The following is a 15,647-nucleotide window of genomic DNA, read 5'->3' as shown; positions in this document are numbered from 1 at the left end:
CATACAGGCACGTGGAGGCCACACACACTACTGAGCCTCATTTTGACTTGTTTTAAGGACATTACATCAAAGTTGGATCAGCCTGTAGTGTGGTTTTCCACTTTAATTTTGAGTGTGACTCCAAATCCAGACCTCCATGGGTTGATAAATTGGATTTCCATTGATTATTTTTGTGTGATTTTGTTGTCAGCACATTCAACTATGTAAAGAAAAAAGTATTTAATAAGATTATTTCATTCATTCAGATCTAGGATGTGTTATTTTAGTGTTCCCTTTATTTTTTTGAGCAGTATGTATATTTGTAATAATGACAATAACAACAATACTGAATGAAGACTTTCATTTTAACTTACATCAATAAAATCAATTTAGTCTGAAATAAATAATGAAACATGTTCAATTTGGTTTAAATAATGCAAAAACAAAGTGTTGGAGAAGAAAGTAAAAGTGCAATATTTGCCATGTAAAAAAGCTAACTTTTAAGTTCCTTGCTCAGAACATGAGAACATATGAAAGCTGGTGGTTCCTTTTAACATGAGTCTTCAATATTCCCAGGTAAGAAGTTTTAGGTTGTAGTTATTATAGGAATTATAGGACCATTTCTCTCTATACCATTTGTATTTAATATACCATTGACTACTGGATGTAATTATAGGCACTATAATAGTATTGCCAGCCTAATCTCGGGAGTTGATAGGCTTGAAGTCATAAACAGCGCAATGCTTGAAGCACAGCGAAGAGCTGCTGGCAAATGCAGGAAAGTTCTGATTGAATGAATGCTTACGAGCCTGCTGCTGCCTACCACCGTTCAGTCAGACTACTCTATCAAATATCAAATCATAGACTTAATTATAATATAATAACACACACAAATACGAGTCTTAGGTCATGAATATGGTCAAATCCGGAAACTATCATTTCGAAAACAAAACATTTATTCTTTCAGTGAAATACGGAACCGTTCTATATTTTATCTAACGGGTGGCATCCCTAAGTCCTTAAATATTGCTGTTACATTGCACAACCTTCAATGTTATGTCATAATTATGTACAATTCTGGCAAATTAATTAAAGTCTTTGTTAGGAAGAAATGGGCTTCACACAGTTTGCAACGAGCCAGGCAGCCCAAACTGCTGCATATTTCCTGACTCTGCTTGCACAGAATGCAAGAGTAGTGACACAATTTCCCTAGTTAAAAGAAATTCATGTTAGCAGGCAATATTAACTAAATATGCAGGTTTAAAAATATATACGTGTGTATTGATTTTATGAAAAGCATTGATGTTTATGGTTAAATACACATTGGTGCAACGACAGTGCTTTTCTCGCGAATGCGCTTGTTAAATCCTAACCCGTTTGGCGAAGTAGGCTGTGATTCGATGATAAATTAACAGGCACCGCATCGATTATATGCAACGCAGGACAAGCTAGTTAAACTAGTAATATCATCCACCATGTGTAGTTAACTAGTGATTATGTTAAGATTGATTGTTTTTTATAAGATAAGTTTAATGCTAGCTAGCAACTTACCGTTGCTCCTTGCTGCACTCATGTAACAGGTAGTTAGCCTGCCACGCAGTCTCCTCGTGGAGTGCAATGTAATCAGCCATAATCGGTGTCCAAAAATGCTGATTACCGATTGTTATGAAAACTTGAAATCGTCCCTAATTAATCGGCCATTCCGAGTAATCGGTCGACCTCTAAACATAACACGTGCGAGACAGGTAGAGGACGGCAACAACAACTGCCCGAGTTACACCAGGAACGCACAATCCCTCCATCAGTGCTCAGACTGTCCGCAATAGGCTGAGAGAGGCTGGACTGAGGGCTTGTAGGCCTGTTGTAAGGCAGGTCCTCACCAGACATCACCGGCAACAACGTCGCCTATGGGCACAAACCCATTGCAGGCAATCTCAATGCTGTGCGTTACAGGGAAGACATCCTCCTCCCTCATGTGGTACCCTTCTTGCAGGCTCATCCTGACATGACCCCCCAGCATGACAATGCCACCAGCCATACTGCTCGTTCTGTGCGTGATTTCCTACAAGACAGGAATGTCAGTGTTGACAATTACATTGGTAGAAACTTCATGGGTGTCTCGAAAGACCCAAATATTGGTCGTACAGGAGCAGGTGTTTACATTCCTCAATTTGATGTGGAGATGTGTAGAAGACCAACAGATGAACTCTCAGTATACTCTTAACTTGTTTGCGATGGTAGCTGCCCTCCAGTGGGTGGAGGATGTTAAACTTGTCACAATTGTAGAATACAATTGCCTGTCTGTATTGATTAGTTTATCATCTCTCAAATCTAATAGGAGTGACCTACTATTGGAGGTATTAATGTATTATGGAGAATCGAGAGACAGGGTGTAGTAGTGAAATTCTGCTGGGTCCCAGCCCATTCGGGAGTGAACGTGAATGAAATGGTAGACCAGGTAGCCAAAAAGGCTTTAAAACGAGATATAATTGATATTCTTGCTCCATTGGGTAGAGGTGAGGCCAAATGTAAGATTACAGCCATTATGATAGATGTGTGGCAGAAGAGGTGGGACTCAGAACCCAAGGGCCGGCATTTATATGCCCTCCAAAAAAAGGTTGTCGGACCAAGATTCAAGGGTCAGATTAGGAAGGAAGAGGTGGTGTTTGTGCGATTGCATCGAGGACATTGTACATTGAACTTGTCATATTTGGTTGGCAAGCATGTGAATGGTTTGTGTTCAGAGTGTATGGTCAATGAAATAGTGAAGCATATGTTTATGTCCCATACCACTCCATATCAACCTATGGGCAACGGTCAGACGGAAAGATTCAACCGCATGCTTGGTAACATGGTCCGATCGTTGCCAGCGAGAGCAAAAGAAAGATGACCCCAGATGTACAACTGTACCACACACGAAATGACAGGATTCGCACCGTTCTACCTGATGTTCAGCCGAGTTCCAAGGTTGCCAGTGGTCATCATGTTCGCACCTTGAAAAACAAAGATGTGTTGACTCATGACAAGTATGTCGACTCCTTCCAAAAGGACCTGCGAGAGGCTGTCAGGATCGCTCAGGCCAACACCACTGAAGCTCAGAAAAAGCAAGCAAGTCAGTATAACAAGAGAGTGAAAGGTACTACCCTGGAGATTGGAGACCAAGCTCTCTTGGCCAACCGAAAGAAAAGAGGAAAGGGAAAACTTGTGGGATTCAATGGTCTATGTGATCACATGGAAAGACCCATCTGTGCACATCTACAGTTTGAAGATCCTACCACCAAGAAGATGCTTCATCGAAACTTCATACTGCCAGTGAACTTCCTGCCGGTGGGACAGACAGATGAGATGTCCACAGTCACCTCTACTGCTTCAGAGGAGAACATAAACGCAGACAAAGGTGACGACAGACCGGTATTCGATATGGATGAGGATTCAGAGGATCAAAGGACTGCTGCCTGGATTCTCGAGGGCCAGAACCCTGAGGGGCCCACGGAAGCTGAAGCCCAAAAATCTTCGGGACTTGAAGATGGAGTAAACATGAGAGAAGCTGATCCTCGAAGCCTACGGGTGGACATGATCTCCGGACAAACAGCTAGCTCAAGCACAGGAAGCTCCTCAAGGATGCCTAGTGATGGTTCAAGTGATCCTTCCAAAGATGACACAAGTAAAAAAGCGACGTCAGTGAGCAGTCTAGATGGCATCAGCAGTAGAAGGGCATCAGTCAGCAGCTCTGGATGCATAAGATCTACTAAAATGAGATCGAGTAACCAGAACATAAGATCTACTAAGAAGAGAATGAGTAACCAAAGAGAGGAAGAGCGCAGAAACAGCCAGACTTTTGAGCTCACTGATACAGTCCTAAGACCCAGTGAAGACACCCTGAGAACTCGAACTGGAAGAGTTGTGAAGCCTGTCAGAAGACTTTTAGAGTCAATGAGTCAAGTGATTGCTGAGCCTGACAAAAGAGCATTTAGCTGCCCTGATTCAAGCCCTATCAACTTTTGTTGAAGTGACAGTACTACCCCAGTGAAACATAGAGACCCAGAGGATAGATTAATAGAGAAATAGATCTCAAGAAAGAATCAATAGATTAAGGGAATGAGAAATACTTTATTAGAGGGTCATAGGTTATATGAATAAGGCCATATTTCTACCTGGCTTGATCAAGGTTACCCCTGTGGAGGAAGAACTCTTACCTTATGTCTTAACGTTTGGTGAAATTAAAAGAGTTAAAATGCTTATTCCATCAAACTTTAAATTATTAGAATAGTACACAACGCAGAACAGAATATCCAGGTGAAGGGTCAGTGGCCCAAGCCCGCGAACAGGAATATTCCAAGTTCAGACAGAAGGGGGGAGTCAGATCGCTATGATCGCTAGGAACTTTACTTTTGGTTTCTATTTTCAATTGTTGCACTACTAGTACTGCCTGTTGATGTTAAGTAGGCGGCTACAGTAGCTGGATGATATTAAATTTGTTTTGCTCAATATGGCTGCAGCAGTGTTTCCAACCTGTAGTTTTACTACGCCTATCCTCTCAAGGAGGATTAGAGCAACAGTTGTATAGAGGGCAATTGATCTCAATTCAATTCAAGGGCTTTATTGGCATGGGAAACATATGTTAACATTGCCAAATCAAGTAAAGTAGATAATAAACAAAGTGAAATACACAATACAAATTTACAGTAAACATTACACTCACAAAGTTCCAAAAGAATAAAGACGTTTCAAATGTCATATTATGTGTATATACAGTGTTTTAACGATGTGAAAATAGTGAAAGTACAAAAGGGAAAATAAATAAACATAAATATGGGTAGAATTTACAATGGTGTTTGTTCTTCACTTGTTGCCCTTTTCTTTTGGCATTAGGTCACAAGTCTTGCTGCTGTGATGGCACACTGTGATATTTCATCCAATATTGGGTTTGTTTTCAAATTCTTTGTGGATCTGTGTAATCTGAGGGAAATATGTGTCTCTAATATTGTCAAACTGTACATTTGGCAGGAGGTTTTGTGGGCAGTGTTGCACATAGCCTTTCTTCTTTTGAGAGCCAGGTCTGCCTATGGAGGCCTTTCTCAATAGCAAGGCATAGTCAAAGCTTTCCTTAAGTTTAGGTCAGTCACAGTGGTCAGGTATTCTGCCACTGTGTACTCTCTGTTTAGGGCCAAGTAGCATTCTAGTTTGCTCTGTTTTTTTAATAATTCTTTCCAATGTGTCAAGTAATACTTTTTAGTTTTCTCCTGATTTGGTTGGGTCTAATTGTGTTGCTGTCCTGGGGCTCTGTGGGGTCTGTTTGTATTTGTGAACAGAGCCCCAGGACCAGCTTGCTTAGGGGACTCTTCTCCAGGTTCATCTCTCTGTAGGTGATGGCTTTGTTATGGAAGGTTTGGGAATTGCTTCCTGTTAGGTGGTTGTAGAATTTAACCAATCTTTTCTGGATTTTGATAATTAGCGGGTATCGGCCTGATTCTGCTCTGCATGCGTAATTTGGTGTTTTACGTTGTACACAGAGGATATTTTTACAGAATTCTGCATGCAGTGTCTCAATTTGGTGTTTGTCCCATTTTCTGCATTTTTGGTTGGTGAGCGGACCCCAGACCTCACAACCATAAAGGGAAATGGGTTCAATAACTGATTCAAGTATTATTAGCCAGATCCTAATAGGTATGTCGAATTTGATGTTCCTTTTGATGGCATAGAAGGCCCTTCTTACCTTGTCTCTCAGCTCGTTCACAGCTTTGTGGAAGTTACCTGTGGCGCTAATGTTTAGATTAATCTCTCCCTCTCTTTCTGATCAATAGCATGCGTAAAAAAGCAAGCAAAGTAAATATCATGCATGCTCTCTGTTTTGGGCACACTACTCAAACATGGCACCGAATGGAAAGGTAATAGGTTAAATTCTAAATCTGTAAAGTCAACCCAGTGGGTTGTCCATCTATCTATAAGACGAGGCTGTGTTGTTATGTAGTGACCCCTTGTCCCCATCGACTTGCTAAATAAGGCCAAGTCAACAAAAGAAAGTCATGCAATGATTATTTTAATGAAGATATTTTTCTATTCCTTTTTTATTTTTGCTAGTCAAGCAATGCACAGTGTTTCATAGTACAAACAAGTGAAGCAGTATTTTATCAACACCATTCCCCTGAAATAGATTAGGTTACACTATTTTCTGACAATAGGCCTAGATAGAATTCTCAAATGCAATGTGTTTAGAAGTTTGTAATACAATCAGTTGTTTCATTAAATCTTACTTTGGGCGGACTGAAACTGACTGTGATGGTGAGAACTTTTAGCTGACAAAGGCTTAGTCTTTGAGCAGTGGGTTTTCTCTAACATTTTACAGGGTCCTGGTGTCGTGATGTCTGAGAAAGCTGTAATGCAAAGCGTATCTGACAGGTAGTATATACTGCTATACTGCTCATCTGTCATCTACTTTAAATGATAAACCTCCCACTCCCTTTTTCCACCATCCCCTCTTCTTCTTCTCCTCCTTTCGTTTCCTCTCTTTCACCAGATATGAAGGCACACAGAAAGTAATTGGTTTGGCTGCACGGCTTATCATTCCATTCCCCTTTGACTGAGATGCATAGAGATGGAGAGATAAAATGAAAAAAGTTAGTTTTATCCATTATTAAATCCCTTTTAGAGAGTATTGAGCTATATAAGTAGCTAAGTAGCCTTGTCCAAGCCAGAACCGCATGAGCCTATCTACTGTTTCTGTACCATGAGGCTTTTGATGTATCATTTAATACAAGTACAACGTCTTGACACTAGTCTATCACAGGGCCTTACCCCCAAAACTTCACTTTAATGCTGAGTGCCAAGCAGAGAGGAATCTGTCCCCTTTTGGTATGACTTGACCTGGGATCAAACCCCCAACCTTCCAAGCTCAGGACAGTCACTCTAACCACATGGCCACTGATCTATATAACACAAAACTATGAGATTTGTCATACTTCAAATCTAAAACCTCCCACTCCCTTTTTCCACAATATTTAACACAATTCTGAATACATCAGCATACTGAATTTGGTGCAGCTGGTAGCTTAGCGGTTAAGAGCGTTGGTTCAAATCCCAGAGCTGACTAGGTGAGAAATCTGTCGATGTGCCCTTGATTAAGGCAATTAACCTTAATTGCTCTTGGATGTCGCTCTGTCATGTCCCCTCTTTCCCCTACTCCCGAGTTGAGCAGCGGTCTAAGGTACTGCATCTCAGTGCTAGAGGTATTACTACAGACGCTGGTTCGATTCCAGGCTGTATCACAACCAGCTGTGATCGGGAGTCCCATAGGTCAGCGAACAATTGGCCCAGCGTTGTCCAGTTTAGGGTTTGGCCGAGGTAGGCTGTCATTGTAAATAAGAATTTGTTCTTAACTGACCTTCCTAGTTAAATAAAAAAAATACTCCCTCCCTCTCTGCCTGCCTTCCTTCCCTCCCTCACCCCCTCTCTCCCTCCCCTCCCATTATCCCTGCCTTCTCTTGCTTACGCTGCCAGTTCATTTCCATGCACTGTCCGTCATCGGATGGCTGCCTGGGGTTCTGAAGCCAGGAATAGTAGTCCATGGGGGACCCATCAGTCCAGAGGTAGCGGTGAGGCTATGAGAGAGAGAGAAAGAGAGAGCGATACAGAGAGAGACAGACAGAGATCAAGCATAACGACAGAAGGAGTTGGGGGGCATGAACACTGTTGTCCACCTGGTTTTTATAATGATGATCAAGTTGAATGGTGAACACTATGGGGTGGTTTCCTGGATACCGATTAAGCCTAGTCCTGGACTAAAAAGCAGACTCAATAAAGAAACTCCATCAATAATAATTTTTAGTCTAGGTCAATCTGTGTCTGGGAAACTGCCCCTATTGAGTCTAAAACCACCACCTGAAGGGGGTCGGATACTGTAAAACCGCCAAGCCAGATGCGAGGGGAATTTCTGCTGAACGTCTGAGCAAAAACATCCACATCCTCATTCTCCTGGGCAGAGTGGATTGATATCAGATGAGATTTGCCCTTTTGAGAGCGGCAGAAATCCTGTGTGGGTGAGAATGAATGAATGAGAAAACGAAAGAGAGAGAGAGATGTCATCATCAAAATACATTTAGAGTTAGGGTTAGACACTAATGCGCAACACTGAAAACTTGTTAAAGACAATAGTGTGGATATACTGAACTTGAGTACAGCATGCGGCTTTGAGAGTTAGTTATGGTGGTAATTTTGGTAATAAGGCATATCATGTAGAGATACAGAGGTACACTACAGTATGTCTACCTTTAACGAAAAGAGCCCTTGGTCTCAATGGGACTCTCTTGCCTAAATAAAGGTTAATTAACTGAGGGAACATGGGTCTGTAGACTAAAACCTTAGAGAAGTCTGAATTTACCTCAGCAGATGCAAAGTCCAATTCTTCTTTGAAGTGCTTAACACATTTGGACCCCAGTTTATACCAGGTAGAATGGCCAGGACATGGGAGAAAGGCCTTGACCTTCCCAGAGACCCACTTAGGTTCTAAAAGAACAAGGGGAGAACAAGCGAGAGATTAAAAGGACGGATATGAGAGAGAGGCTCCGTCCATATACTCACAGGGCTGGTTTCCCACCCACATGAAAAAAAAACTACAATTTCCAATAGAATAGTACTCTACTTACTATAGAATTCCATAGTAAACTGTAGTAAACTGTGGAACACTACACTACACACTGTTGTATCCCTCGAACATGTGTAGTACTTACTATAGAATGCTGTAGTATACTGTAGAATACTATAGTAAATACTATAGTATTATCCACACAAAAAAACACTACACTTTTTTTAACTATAGTAAATACTACACTATCTTATTTGCATATAACCTGCCCATTCCCCTCACCCATATCGCCATTTTTTCCACCCATAAGTGAGAAACCTACATGCCAATTATATACCAAATATTGTGTTCCCTACAGGTTATAGAAAAGAGCAGAAGCGTTAGGGCCTGTCTTAGACTCATATAGTATTCACGCTACAGTGAATACTATAGTATTCACATGTATACTATAGCATATATTTTCTTATGTGGGCAGACACAGAACTTTACATGGCTATTCTAATTTGAGCATTCTTTTCAGTCCAGGATGAGACTTATTCTGGGTCAGGGTAACCGGCCCTCAATAAATATCTTCTATTGAGAGAATCTACATCAGTCACTGTGGTGTTGAGATGATGAGGGAAGGCTACTGTACCGGTGGACTTTAGGCCATTGAGCAGACGCCCATGGCAGACGCCCCGAGTAGCATCATGGCCAGAATGGATAGGACCTTCATCATGGAATCTACACTTCTCTTCAGCTGTTGGGAAAAGAGCAAAGTTATTATATATATTTTATAAAGGAAACTGGGAGTTCCGATCTGTGGAGGCACGCAACCAGACTCTCGCAAACTCAGAGACAAATGGGAAAGAGGTGCTTTTTCTCATTACAGAATTAAATATTTGGGTTTTACCTTGGTGTATGTAAATGTCAACATCTTTTTCCTCTATTCTTGCTTCTCGATGCTTCAGATGCTCTCTTTCACTCAGCTCTGCTTCCTTATATACCTATTCCATGCCTCTTAATCTCCATCCTAATCTCAGATGTATTTCCTCTTTTCTGCTGTCTCAACCTCTTACACATAAAAAGTTGCAACCCCTCTAGGTTTGTCTCGACAGTATGTGCAATCCCTGGGTACAGTTGTCACCCTTGCACTTTTCAACAACAAAAAAACTCCAGTTATTTGTTTTACTTGTCCCATTGAAAAACAACAAGTATAACTACAGTAATGTATCACCAAATGAAGCATTCCTACAGCATTCCTCCCTACAATCAAACATGGGAGAGTTTCGATAATGCTGTGGGGTTGCTTTGCTGCCTCTGGTACTGGGGGCCTTGAACATGTGCAAGGCATCATGAAATCAGCAGATTATCAAGGGGTTTTGGAGTGGAGTGTTCAACCCGGTGTTCAAAAACTAGGTCTCCGTCAAAGTCGTGGGTATCCAGCAGGACAACGAACCCAAGAACATTAAAAAGCACCCAGGAATGGTTCAAGAAGAAACACTGAACTGACCAGCAATGACTCCAGATCTGTGTCCCATCGAAAACCTACGGCGAGATCTGAAAACAGCAGTTGGTCAAAGGCAACCATCATACATTGAAGAATTGGGAGCAGTTTACAGCTGAAGAGTGAGCAAAATTGCATCCGCAGAGAAGAATGGGAGAAACTCTCCAAATGCAGGTACTCCAAGCTTGTTGCATCATACGTAAGAAGACTCTAGGCTGTATTTGCTGCCGAAGGTGCTTCAACAAAGTACTGGGTTAAAGGGTCTGAATACTTATGTAAATGTGATATTTCAGCTTTTTTTGGTGCAAACATTTTTAAAAACCTGTATTTGCTTTGTCACTATCGGGTATTGTGTGTAGATTAATGAGAAAAAAAATATTTCATCAATTTTAGAATAAGGCTGTAACGTAACAAAATGTGGAAAAAGTCAAGGGGTCTGAATACTTTGAGTGCACTGTATGTACAGTACCAGTCAAAAGATTGGACACACCTACTTATTCAAGGGTTTTTCTTTATTTGTACTATTTTCTACATTGTAGAATAATAACTATGAAATAACACATATGGAATCATGTAGGAACCAAAAATGTGTTAAACAAATCATAATATATTCTTGGCATTCTCTCAACCAGCTTCATGAGGTAGTCACCTGGAATGCATTTCATGTAACAGGTGTGCCTTGTTTAAAGTTAATTTGTGGAATTTCTTTCCTTCGTAATGCGTTTGAGCCAATTGAGTTGTGACAAGATAGGGTTGGTATTTCAGAAGAATTTTCCAAGAGTTAGCCAAACACAAAATCTCAATTTAATCGATTTTATATTCAGGCTGTACCACAACAAAAATTGGAAAAAGTCAAGGGGCGTGAATAATTTCTGAAGGCACTGCAGGAGGGAGGGCATGCAGGCTGTCGCCAATTTATTGATGCACAATTTGCCTAAATGGGTAATGGAAACACTTCAACCGCTTCATTTTTATTCAACACTTTAGTTTATTTTTAATTGTGTTATTGTGACGTCATTATGTCCAGCTGTTTAAATCGAGACAAGACTGTTAAATGGAAACACATCGTAGCAGGCAAATGTCAAATTTATTTCTTATATAAACGTTCTAAATGTCAACAAAATCACTGGACAAGTTAAAGGAAACATAGCTATTGTTACAACGAGGAGATACTTTTTTATTGTACCATGTAACGAGTTTGTTGTGAAATGAGCTTGTGAGCACCTGAAAGAGACGCACGCATTACCTTTGTTATTGTGCAGGTCATTTTGGAGGTTTGCATATTGTAGCCAGCAGCGTTGGCTGGACCACACTTCAGTTGGGAGTTACTCTAATATTTCAACATGTCTTATGTAAGAGCGTTGGTCTATGATGCATTTCTTAACAGGGCTAATGTTTACTTGTAAAGGCCAATAGTGTCAGTTTAGAAAACCCTACTAGCACCGAGTTTCTAAACCCAGAGTCGCAACATCATGAGACTTCTGAGAATGCTTGTGAAACAGACAAAGCAGACCAGGCGGGGTTTGCGATTTGAGAAGCCAATGAGAGAAGTGAAAAATTATTCCTTAGTTGTTCATTTTCTCAATCTAAAGGCACAACTTTGATTGGAGCCAATGTCTTCAGTAGTTGAACATGTTATTACTCCAACCTTGTGAAAGTGACAAACTAACATGTTTTCATTTGTCAAAACAACTTTATATCGAAGGAGTTCCTTTGATTTGACGGCCTGCACATGCACAGTTCGGCGCGAGACGACCGTTAGACTCCATGACGTGTTTCTGAACGTAAGCTCAGCTAACCAACGTTGCCATGACATCTCCTACAAGCATTATCAGGCATTTTGATAGAAGAGTCAAAATGCCTATAGAATAGAGAGTAAAAAGTGTCAGTTTCCTCACTAAATAAGCCTAAAGAAAACCAAGTTTGGTGTCAGTGCTTGACTCTCTTTTAGTTTTCTACAGAGACCCATGAGGAGCTCCACAACAAAGGGGAACTGCTTGACAAGTGGGAGGCCGAGATCTTTGCCGACATACAAGCTGATTATCTCTATCGATAGACAGACAGGCTGGCTGACTCTTCTTCTTCTACATACACTTCTACATACACTGTGTTCCAAAAGGTACCTTACCTCCTATATAGTGCACTACTTTTGACCAGGGCCCATAAGACTCTGGTCAAAAGTAATACACTATACAAGGAATAGGGTGGCTTTTGGGACGCAGTCCTCCTCTTTTTGTTTTAAGGGTGGAGTGTTATCATTTTGTTAGAAAACGTTACACAACCAGTTGGCACATGATAGACTCAGGCACGTGTGTGTTGCTCTATTATAATTATTATCATTATTATTATTATCCTCAAACTCTAGTAGATATATTAGCCTTCTGCAAACACAAAGTTCAATGTTTTTTTTTTCATGAGAAACGAACAAAGGTTACGTACTTGTGGACTTCAAATGATGTAGAATAAATCATGTTTTCAAATGGCCTGAGGCATCTTTTAAATGCCCAGTGCAGTCAAACACTTTATTTTATATATATTTCCACACTATGAGGTTGGAATAATACTGTTAAATTGTGGTTAATGCCCTTTTAGTGTAAGAGCTGTTAGAAAAGATTGCCTGAAATTTCAGCCTGTTTGTCATCTGCCTGGTGACATCACTAGGTATTAAATTAGTTATATATTTTATACGTCAGTTAGCAGAGTCTTTTATCAAAGCAACTTACATTCATGTGTGCATACATTTTATGTATGGAAGACTCCGGGAATTGAACCCACTACCCTGATGGTAGAGCATGGTGCTCGCGCTAACTGAGCCATACAGGACCAGTTAATAGACCAATTAGAAAGAGAGTTACAAGGCTCTCCGCCAATAGCAGGTCATTTTCCATTTTCTCCTCCCCACTCAGACCACTCTCAGACCGTGCTTGCAAAATTAGTGCTTGAGAAATTGCTATTTGCTAAGAATCTATTGTTGTTTCTTTTTCAACATTTTAATAGAAAAGAATCACAGTAAGGTAGTTAACTGTTACCGAGTAATGATTTGATATTGAGATAAAATGGCTGCATTGGACCTTCAAGTCACACTTGCCCCAGCTCAGCCCTACCAGCCCCTGGCCTAGCCATACCAGCCCCTGTCCCATCCACACCAGGCCCAGCTCAGCCCTACCAGCCCCTGGCCCAGCCATACCAGGCCCCAGCTCAGCCCTACCAGCCTCCCGCCCAGCCATACCAGGCACCAGCTCAGCCCTACCAGCCCCTGGCCCAGCCATACCAGGCCCCAGCTCAGCCCTACCAGCCTCCCGCCCAGCCATACCAGGCACCAGCTCAGCCCTACCAGCCCCTGGCCCAGCCATACCAGGCCCCAGCTCAGCTTCTACAACTCACCATATGCAGCCTGCCTTTTATGCTCGCTTTCGGGCAAGCAACACTGAAGCACCAGCTGTTCAGGATGACTGTGTGATAACGCTCTCGGTAGCCGATGTGAGACCTTTAAACAGGTCAACATTCACAAAGCAGCGGGACCAGATGGATTACCAGGACGTGTACTCAAAGCATGTCCGGACCAACTGGCAAGTGTCTTCATTGACATTTTCAACCTCTTCCTTGTTTCAAGCAGACCACCATAGTCGCTGTGCCCAAGGAAGCGATGGTAACCTGCCTAAATGATTACCGCCCCGTAGCACTCACGTCAGTAGCCATGAAGTGCTTTTTATGGCTCACATCAACAGCATCCTTCCGGATAACCTAGACCCAATCCAATTCGCATATCGCCTCAACAGATCCACAGATGACGCAATCGCACTCCACACTGGCCTTTTCCACCTGGACAAAAGGAATGCCTATGTGAGAATGCTGTTCATTGACTACAGCTCAGTGTTCAACACCATGGTGCCCACAAAGCTCATCACTAAGCTAAGGACCCTGGGACTAAACACCTCCCTCTGCAACTGGATACTGGACTTCCTGACGGGCCGCCCCCAGGTGGTAAGGGTAAGCAACAACACATCTGCTACGCTGATCCTCAACACTGGGGCCTCTCAGGGGTGTGTGCTTAGTCCCCTCCTGTACTCCCTGTTCACCCACGACTGCGTGGCCAAACATGACTCCAACCCCAATCATTACATTTTCTGACGACACAACAGTGGTAGGCCTGATTACTGACAACGATGAGACAGCCTATAGGGAGGAGGTCAGAGACCTGGCAGTGTGGTGCCAGAACAACAACCTCTCCCTCAATGTGAGCAAGACAAAGGAGCTGATCGTGGACTACAGGAAAAGGCGGGCTGAACAGGCCCCCATTAATATCGACGGGGCTGTAGTGGAGTGGGTCGAGAGTTTCAAGTTCCTTGGTGTCCACATCACCAACAAACTATCATGGTCCAAACACACCAAGACAGTCGTGAAGAGGGCACGACAACACCCTTCAGGAGACTGAAAAGATTTGGCATGGGACCCCAGATCCTCAAAAAATTTGACAGCCGCACCATAGAGAGCATCCTGACCGGTTGCATCACCGCCTGGTATGGTAACTGCTCGGCATCTGACCGTAAATTGGAAATTCCCTGTGTCTGTGATGCCCACCGTTTGATGCGACGCAGACCCGGTGGCGAGCGTGGTGAAATTGTTATAAATGGGGTGCTGACATACAATCACTTATAGAGCTTTGATCAGAACAGCAGTTGATTATTGGTGCAAAGTTTATGGAACAGTGGCAAAGACTTGGCTTCAGAGGCTGGACAGAATCCAGTATAGCTCTTTAAGGATATGTACTGGTGCATTTAAATCAACACGTTTAAGTGCATTATTAGTAGAGGCAGCAGCGATGCCTTTGGTGATACGCAGTAAAACATTGTTAACTTATTGTGTTAGACCAGGGGTGTCACTCATTCCATGGAGGGCCTAGTGTCTGCGGGTTAAACATTTTTTCCTTTCAATTAAAACCTAGACAACCAGGTGAGGGGAGTTTTTCACTAATTAATGACCTTAATTCATCAATCAAGTACAAGGGAGGAGCAGAAACCTGTAGACACTCTGTCCTCCGTGGAATGAGTTTTACACATGTGGGTTACCCTGAAAAGCTGTGAGGTTGGTCATCTCACTGCTACTGTTCTAGATGGCTGTTGGAAATATACTAGTAAACAAGGCAGTGGATTTGGATGGACAGTTGAAAAGCTTCCTGATGAGTGGTCTGAGGGAGTTGGAGGTTTAGCCCTTCTGTGGTCCTGTTGTTGATCTAACCTTGGTAAAGAAAAGATTGTACAGAAGTGAGTGATATAGGGGAACTTGTTGACAATTACATTGGTAGTAACTTTTTTGGGGGACTCGAAAGACCCAGATATTGGTCGTACAGGAGCAGGTGTTTACATTCCTCAATTTGATGTGGAGATGTGTAGAAGACTAACAGATGAACTCTCAGTATACTCTTAACTTGTTTGCGATGGTAGCTGCCCTCCAGTGGGTGGAGGATGTTCAACTTGTCAGAATTGTAGTATACAATTGCCTGTCTGTATTGATTCGTTTATCATCTGGCAAATCTAATAGGAGTGACCTACTATTGGAGGTATTAATGTATTATGGAGAATCGAAAGACAGGGTGTAGTA

At 42.1% G+C, this 15,647-nt stretch overlaps 1 long non-coding RNA gene across 1 annotated transcript; it reads right to left on the bottom strand.

Moving 5' to 3' along the window:
- Positions 1-6,011: 6,011 nt before the first annotated feature.
- Positions 6,012-8,473, bottom strand: LOC106609865 (uncharacterized). Its single transcript, XR_006770869.2, has 4 exons — positions 8,357-8,473; positions 7,858-8,007; positions 7,469-7,577; positions 6,012-6,559 (listed from the first exon to the last, which is right to left on the bottom strand). It is a non-coding gene; the product is annotated as an uncharacterized LOC106609865 (long non-coding RNA).
- Between the last annotated feature and the right edge of the window lie 7,174 nt (positions 8,474-15,647).

Source organism: Salmo salar, chromosome 08 (assembly GCF_965601325.2).
Source record: "Salmo salar chromosome 08, fSalSal1, whole genome shotgun sequence".
In the NCBI taxonomy this organism is placed as follows: Eukaryota; Metazoa; Chordata; class Actinopteri; order Salmoniformes; family Salmonidae; genus Salmo; species Salmo salar.
Note: the sequence above shows the minus strand (reverse complement) of the source record. Positions and strands in the feature narration are given on the sequence as shown.